The 9,113-nt window shown below is 39.8% G+C and overlaps 1 long non-coding RNA gene across 1 annotated transcript; it reads left to right on the top strand.

Annotated features, from left to right (window-relative positions):
- Window positions 1–4,030: 4,030 nt before the first annotated feature.
- LOC125472166 lies at window positions 4,031–5,401 on the top strand. Its single transcript, XR_007254081.1, has 2 exons — window positions 4,031–4,603; window positions 4,824–5,401. It is a non-coding gene; the product is annotated as an uncharacterized LOC125472166 (long non-coding RNA).
- Window positions 5,402–9,113: the final 3,712 nt, after the last annotated feature.

Below are 9,113 nucleotides of genomic sequence, written 5' to 3'. Positions count from 1 at the left end.
AGGCAGTGAGGTGATTGGCACCAATCCAATTGATTATATTTAATCCATCCACTTAGTGAATTAAAACTTACTTTTAATTCACCTTCTTCTTTGATGACTACATTTAATCATCTAGAAGAACTCACAAGCCATGAGTGACATCTAAACATATATCATGGCTACCCAAGCTAATGTAGAAGTTTATTCGGAGAACCTATTCAGTTGGAATTACAATGTAATTCAATCCTTCTCTAAAACAATACTCTCAATCACATCACTAGGGTATGGATATACTATGTCAAACCCCTAATGTGATTATGCTTTCTTATATGATTCAATTGAGTCGCATAGGAACGTTTTCCTTCATTACGCTCAAGACTTCGGCCGAAGATTCCCGAATCATATCTCAGAGTATTCTTCCTCTCATAACGAGGATCAGAGATTCCTTGTTGATCATTCACATGCCTACATGTTTAGATACCTTAACCCCAACAATGCCGTGGACACTCCAATGGAATGTCGTTTGACATTATCAAAGATCAAGGACCTAATCATTAGACATCTATGATGCCTTAGGTCAAAGGATTACTTACATTATTCCAACCTTCAGAGTTACTTGCTTGACATGTGAGTAGACCTCCATGCAAGTACTCTCGTTCGATTGTGTTCAGTGAACTCATTCCCTTAATGAGCACCTACATACTTGTCTTAGTGTCACTACACGAATGGGATGAGACTTTCCATCTTTCCATTTGAAGCAGACATAGTATGTACCGGTCTATGCATTGTCAGTATCCCTCCGACAATCCTATGACCAGGAACCTTTTTAGACATAATGGTTATGAGAAGAAGGTCTCTGTAGTCTAATCATCATTAGATTACTTCTTCCATCAATCCATTGTCCATGGATTCATCATTTAGGACATATTTCGTTCATTGAGATAGTCCTAATTAGTATCTTTGCCTTCCGATGTATAAGAGTCATATATACATCATTACATTGTCCTGAAAGGTTTCTTCCAAAGATTGACTTTCAGGGCATATTTCCAACACTTTATGCTGGTCAGAGGTTGGCGAGAAAGTTTTGGTGGGCTCTGAGATAGTGGAGGAGACCATTCAGAATTTTCAGTTGATTAAATCTAACTTGAAAGCGGCCTAGGATCGACGGAAGAGCTTAGCAGATAAACATACCACTGACAGGGTGTATAAAGTGGGTGATTGGGTATTTTTAAAGCTTTCACTATGGAGAGGTGTGGTACGGTTCGGGAAGAAAGGTAAGCTAAGTCCTAGGTACATCGAACCGTATGTGATCACCGAGAAAGTCGGTGAAGTTGCTTACAGGCTTGAGTTGCCTCCAGAGTTGTCTAAAGTGCATGATGTGTTCCATGTTTCCATGCTTCGTCATTATGTTTCAGATCTGTCACAAGTGATACATCCTCAACCTTTGAAAATTAATCCAGATTTGACTTATGATGAGGAGCCAGTGACTATTTTGGAATGGAAATATAAGGTTCTGAGAAATAAGACCATGCGTTTAGTGACAGATTTGTGGAGGAATCACTCAGTGGAGGAAGCTACCTGGGAGACAGAGAAGCGAGAGATGTATCCACGCTTGTTTTATGATTATTAGTGGTTTGTATTTATTGTGTGAATTTTGAGGACGAAATTTTCTTAAGGGGGTAGGTTGTGACAGCCCGTCCTGAATGGGTATATTATTTTATCCTAGATAGCGTGAAATGACTTTTATACCCTTGGACATTAGATGGTGTTGTGTGACATGCATTTTGGTTGTGGTCCAATTCATGTTTTCCTTAGTTTTTGGAACCAATTAGAACTTAGGTTTTATTTTATTTTCTTTTGTTTTGGTTGGTTGCCATCTAGACCACACACACACATCCATACCACTCTCCCGTTGACTCTCTCTCCTCCCTCTTGGATTTTCTTGCCATTTCCGTACAACCCTCAAAACCCATTCAAACATCACGGATCGAGGTCATGAATGGTGTTTTTGGACTCCTTGCAAGCTTAGGAGTCGAATGGTGGTGGTGGTTGGACGTGAAAACCTTGGAAACCCTTGAAACCAGAATTCCCAATTTGGGTTAACTGTTCATGCAGCCGTGATCATGGACTTTTCTTCGAGTTTTAAGGTTCTAGGGAGTTTTAAGATGTCTTCACGAAGCTTGGGGAAGAAAGTTGGAGTGTTTTGGAAGTCGAGAAGCTTAGTTTTGGAGAGTTGCAATGGTGGCCGGATTATCGTGGGTTTTTCTGGCGAGATCCCGTTAGATTTAAGTCCTAAAAGTGGTAAGGTTTTGTTCTACTCGTTGTAAGCTTCGTTTTGGTACAAATTTCATGGATTTTGGTTAAGAAATGAGAAAGATACGAAGGTTTAAAGTTTTTCCAAAAACTGACAGTGGATGGCGACGACTGGCGAGGCTCGTCGGAGAAGGAGACGAATATTACGTCAGAGTTGACAGAATATTCTAACGACGTCGAGTAACGCCGTTAAATTCTGTTAAGGTTTTAACGAAATATTCCTAATTGCCGTTAATTGTTCTGTTAGGGTTGGCCGCAAGTGGGTGGTAAGACAATTTTTCTAAAAATATGGAGATGTTCGTGGTGTTGAGTAGATCACGTTGGTATATTCAAACACCCCATTTGAGCAATGTATGAGAAGTTATTAGCTAGTTTTGTTTATGTGCTTTAAATTAATGTTTGTATAGTTGTTTCGCATATAGGTGAGACCTATCCTCCGGACGAGCGCATTCAATCGAGGCTTGGGGGCTATAACCCTTCCATATACCAGTGGGTGAGCTTTTGGTTTTCTGCATATACCTATATACTTGAGATTTTTCCCAGAAAATTGATTTAAATGAAATTATGTTTAGAAATGCCATGCATATTGATTTACACATAGATCATCATTGAATTAATATAGTATGCATAAATGTGATTTGACATTGTGGACGCTTAGGTAAGTACTAGGTGAGTTGTGGATTGTTTATGTAGTTGATGATTATGTGAGATGTGTTGAGAGCTCATAAACTTGCACCCCAATGTTAGTGCTCCCGCCCTGGTTAAGGCACAGTCCTTCACATGATGTTCACCTCCCACACCATACGCTCACCTTGGATCCAATTTAGGTGCACAGTCTTGCTGTACAAACCACTATAGGTGGTTCCGACTCGTAGGTGACCCGCGATTATTCGCATAGTCTTCACATGATCGTAGCACTTGAGCATATTTACTTACACCTAGTCCTATCATACAGACCACTTTAGGTGGTTTCGACTTGTGTGCAGGTATATTTGTTGAGATGCGGATTTGAGCCGTACAGGTCACGTTAGGTGACTCCAGCTAGATGGATGAGCTCTAAATTCAGCCGTACAGGTCACGTTAGGTGACTCCGGCTGACATATCATTTTGCATTGATTTATATCACCTGACTTACATATTTTTTATGCTGAGATATCTGACATGGTATATATATGAGGATTTTGCTATTCTAAGCATAGTTGTGGTATAGTTATGTATTCTATTTTTTGGGAAATTATACAAGTTTTACGGCGAGGGGTTACTATCTTTGGTAATTGAAATGGTTTTGAAAAGCTTTGTTTTTGCCTACTCACACTTTCTGTCGCCCCTCTAGGTTCTAGTTAGGAGTGCTTTTTGGTGGTTTGCGAGGAATCCACGGCAGCTCTGACAGATTATCACCATTGTATGGTCATCTTTGGGTGTTGTATAATTAGTATTCGTCATGCTAGGCTGCACTTAGGCTACTTATGCTCTGGTTGTGAATTCACACTTAGTTTCGTTTTGCACTTATTCTTATCTAGTGCTCTAGTTAGTTTGGTTTTTATTTATTCGCATTTCTTATATTAATATTGCTTCCGCACTGTGCACATAGCTACGTCACCCTCACGTGACGGCCAGAACACCTTGATTTCGGTCGGGGTGTGTCAATAATACTACATGGCGGTGTCGAGTACACTTTTCTCGGAAGAGAGGTGGGATGACTAGATTGATCTTAAATGCTGGTAGAGAGAGTTGGATTTTGAGGCATTAAAGCGATATCGACTTGCTACCCCTTTAAATGCTTGCCTGCCCTCCTATTAATGAATGCGTGTTTGATGAAGGCAATTTAACAACACTCTTTAAGTAGACAAGCACACTTTGCATGACTCCTGCAATCCAAACTACACCATTTATATGATCTACTTACACTTTCTCCTTCGTGTATCCAAACTTTCCTCAATTATTAGCTATAGATATTCTCTTCTCTTTTTTACTTTTTCTTTTTCTTCTTCTCGTTAATTTGTTCCTTCTCACTGTTTTATTTCCAGTTCGTATATCAAATTCTAGGTGTTTATTTATTTATTTTTTTTTTTTTTTTTTTTCGGGAAATGGAACCTCCAGAGCTCTCTTTGGGTCCAACACAGTTGTTTTTAATAAAACAAGTAGTAGAAGTCCACTGGAATCTGCAGAAAGCAATACTTGTAGAAAGAGGAAGTTTTTACAAGATCACCACCTGAAGAGTACTGCTCCATCTCTGTCACTTCAAACAAGTGTTGATCTTCAACTTAAAGATCCCCTTCCATTGGATTGGGAGCAGTGCCTTGATCTTGATGTATCTCTCTCTCTCTCTCTCTCTCTCTCTCTCTCTCTCTCTCTCTCTCTCTGTGTATGATTTTTACGATAAATTTGCATAAAACAACGCCTTAACTATTAGAAGTACACGCAAATATATATCACTCAAACATTTTCTTAATTAAGATAATTTGTTTGTCTGATTAATTTTCGTACTTGAAATTGTTTGGTACGTACTTCTTGTTTGGCATGAAACGCAGACAGGCAAAATGTACTATCTGAACAGAAAGACCTCGAGAAAGAGTTGGAACTGGCCTATGAACCAGGCACCTGTGAACCTTGAGCTCAACAACCCTCTCCGATTCGAGTTCTGATTCACGATCCATCCGAAGCTCTGAGGCAATCGAAGAGGCCAAGAATAAGAAAGTACAATGTTCGTCAGGCAGCAGAGACAGTAGTACCAACAACATGGTGGCTTTGGCTTGCATGAAATGCCATCTCCTTGTTATTCTTTCCAAGTCTTCTCCTTGTTGCCCCAACTGCAAATATGTCCACTCACTTTAAACTTCCAACCAAACCCTCCAAAATCTCATCAAGTTTTTAATCAACCATTATTCTTATGCTTTTTTCAATAGCCTAGAAAACTGAACATGATCTACAAATTTGGCTATGCAAATTCCTTCTGCCATGTTTGGGTTTCATTATGCTGTAATCTGGTTTAGATGAGTAAATATAATATCTCCATGTGAAGCCATTCTTGTGTAATTTTTAGTTTTTGGTTTTTGTTATGCTGACCCTTGTTTGGGACGAGTAAATCCAAAGTTCGACTTGATTTAGCCAGGTCCTTGTGCGTTTAAAGTTTCACGGTACTTATCGCTACATTTTTTCTGGAGAGCACTACCAAATTTGACGGAGGAATTTAAAAATACTAGATCCAACCCATTTGAGGCAACTTTCAAATGAAACCATGAAATATACTTCAGTTTGAAGATCTTTTTATTACAGTAGAGTGTTCATCACTCCTCCTTAGTTTACGTTCTTGTATATCAAGTTAATTACGATTGCGATCCCTTTAGGCTTCCATCCACATTTGGGCTTAACTCAACCTTATATATTGACTATAACTTTTATACATTAACTTAATACGAGAACGTAGATTTCAACATGTTTATTAGAACTTCAATTTCCTTTATGGTATCAAAGCAAGTTGAGCCACAAGTGAAGCCAAACTATCACACGTGCACCACAGCGCTTAATTTGTGTTATCCTTGTGTTAGGGTTGAGGATGTGAAGAAATGTCTCAGATCAAAAGTTTATTAAATCTTGCACTAAAAACTTTGATTATTCTCCATATTATCAATTACTTTTATAATAGAACCTCTGTAACACCCCGACTTAGAGTAGTTTTGATGTATGTGTATTTAATTCTTCTATTTTGGTGTTGATTATGGATTAGTTAAAGTCACGCTCTTTTTCAAGTAACTTGAGTGGAAAGATAAATCATTTATGTAATTGTTTGATTTTGTAACCAAGAAGATGAGGTCGTGTGAGAGAGGGTTTGATGGCTCAGGTTCGAGTTCTGTCAAGAAACTTGCACCATTTTTTTTTTCTTTTTTTTTTTGAAAAGGAGATTGTAGCAATTTTTATTCATAGAATTAATGATGCATACAATAAAAAAGGAGGGCATCCTGAATAGGGGTCGGAGGCACCTCAAACCAATGACTAGAGACAAAAGAAATTAAGGCCAATTTGGCCAAATTATGCACCGCTAAATTGGCGAAATGACTTATGTGTGTTCGGGCAGGAATTTCGTTGGGAAGGGTCCCTGACTCGAGCACATAGCTCCTTGAGGAGTTGGCACTTTGGTTGTTTGTCGACCTCCTGCTTGTCAGGATGCTGCAAGAGGAGGACACAGTTAATTCTGAAAATGTGCATTTGTGGGGCCTTAGGTGTAGGCCTTGAGGCTTGCAATCAAAACTAACTGAGTGCGAAGGTGTGCCACTACCATCTCTGGATGACAGACATAGAACAAGTGTATTTAAGCCTATTACTTGCGCCCTAAGTTATTCTGATTTCTTGTTATCAAAGGATTGTCGTGGATGGGTTAAGTCCACATGCCTTGAGACCAAGGACTTTTAGTTCGTTATCTTGTATGCTTAAAGGGTGAAGGTCTAGATCGGATTAAGTCATCAGTTTAATCTATTTCAATCTTCCTATGATGATAAAACCATTAAATGAACCAGATCTGAGAACTGATGAGGCTTTGAGTCATCAAAAGATTGGAAACAACTTGAATATAAACTGTGGAATGCATTATAACACTAGATCTATTTATTGAAAGACAAAAAGAAGAGAGTCGGGCAAGATTTCACCTTGTTGGGCAAGGTTAAACGTCTTGCGGTCTTTTCTTTTGGCAGTTATGAAAGGATTGTATGTTAAAGGGGATGACTGGAAAAGAGTTTATACATGGGAGATCGATACTACAACATTTAGGAAAAGGTAGCAGAGCTTTTACATAGACAAAGGATGTCTTTCTAAGGAAATCTAAAGCTAAAAGGGTGCAAAGTCTGGATAAAGCACGACTTTTTGGGTATTTGCTTGACTGAGAGGCAAGTTGTATATTTGTTTGTTTGATTGGTTGAGTGTCCTTGTCTTTGGGCCCTCTTCCTCCTTTTATAGACGAATTAACCCGACTGCTTGTAGTTTTGTTCTTGCCCGAAAGCAATTGAAGGGTAGTGACTCATCAATATTATACTTGTATTGCCATTGAAAAGTACTTTTCGGCTGATAGTAGGTTGATTTCCATCAGTTGTCACTTCTCTTGTAAGCACCTAGCCTTCGCATTAATGGGGCAGCGCCAATTGGTCTTGAGATGGACAGTCTGGGTTTGGTGCTAGGCTCCAGGCAAAACCTCTTCTTATTGAACTCTTTTGGGCTTTCTCTCCTCTAAGCCCAAAGTTAAATATTAACCTAAACAATGTGACTAACTCTCACAATGGAGAAATTTCACAAGCTAACTTTAACATCCTCAATTTGTGAACCCGCAGCAGAAAGACCACTGCTAGAGCTATTAATAGCTTGGACCACTTGTAATGCATCACATTCTAGAACAATGTGTTGCCATTGTTGTTAGACCGCTAGACACAGACCCTCACGAGTAGCTAGGATCTCCATAGTGTGGGGGTCAATCGCGTTGGGAATTTTGCAAACGAAACCTCCAACATAGCTACCGACTTTGTGGCAAAAAACCACACCGATACCCCCACTTTTTGAATTTGCACAGAAGGAAGCATGAACGTTAATCTTGATCCAATTCGGCGGAGGTAGAGTCCAAAGAGAAGGAGAAAGCAGCAGGCAGGAAGTGTGGGACGACTGAGCATTCACAAAATCAAAGAGAAATAAGCCAGCCATCTTACTAACTACCATGGCGTTCTCTTGTTTGTTGTCCCATAAGAGGCTATTCCTTGCTCGCTAGATAGAGTAAATAATAGTAAGAGGAAGATCAAATTGCCCTTAAGAAAGAGCAGCAGCACGATGCTAACCCATTCCAAAAAGGAGGAGAAATTCGCACTACCTGGTCCAAGCCCAATGTTGGTAGAGGAACAAACGGCTCTTGCGAAATGACATTTAGTAAACACATGTAGCGCCAACTCCGGAGAGGAACTACACAAAACACAAATGTCATACACCGCAATACCTTTTTTAGCCAAGCAAGAACATGTGCGGAGAATAGCCTGGGAGACTCGCCATACACACAGTTTTACCTTGTTGGGGACCATGGCTTTCCAAATAAAATTCCAAGAAGAGTGCGAAGGTCCCTCTATTGAAGAAGACGATTGATCATCCAAAGCATAGGCAACCTTGTAGGCATTTTTGACAGAAAAAATGGCTTTTGGATCATAATGCCACACCAATTGGTCAGGAGGCAGTCTTGAGCTTAATGGGATAGATAGGATTATCGAAGCCTCAGTAGGCAGGAAGATCTCCAAGATCAAATTAGTATTCCACACAGCTAAAGGATGAATAATCAGGGAGGAAACCAAATCAAACTCACAGTTAGGTGGAGGAAGTGAGAAAGGCCAATATAAGTGCGGTCGCTCCAACCACCTGTCTTTCCAAATGCGAGTTGATAAACCATCACCAGGCTGCTATCTAGACCCCCGTTCGAGAATAATGGGAGCCTCCGTAATCCCTCGCCAGCAAGGTGACGAGCTAGCACCCACCGTTGCGTCCCATAAACTATTGTGAGAGAAATATTTAGCTTTCAGAAGCTGAGAAGAGAGCGAATCCAGATTATGGAGCAGCCTCCAACCCTTTTTAGCAAAAAGAGAGAGGGGTTGAAATTACAAAGACTAAAAGCCCAATCCACCCTCACACTTTAGCTTTCACTTATTCTCCCATGAAAACCAATGGATGTGTTTAGAATCCTCCAGATCCCCCTATAAGAAACGATAGAAAAGTCGTTGTAGGTCATTGCAGAAGGTTTTAGGCAAGAGAAAGAAGTTTATCATGTAGGTGGGAAGAGCTTGACCCACCACTTTGATAAAGAT

The sequence above is a fragment of a genome, unplaced genomic scaffold (assembly GCF_019419815.1).
Source record: "Pyrus x bretschneideri cultivar Hongxiangsu unplaced genomic scaffold, Pyrus_bretschneideri_v1 Contig65, whole genome shotgun sequence".
NCBI classification, from domain to species: Eukaryota; Viridiplantae; Streptophyta; class Magnoliopsida; order Rosales; family Rosaceae; genus Pyrus; species Pyrus x bretschneideri.
The sequence above is the reverse complement of the archived record's forward strand: the minus strand, read 5'-3'. Positions and strand labels throughout refer to the sequence as shown.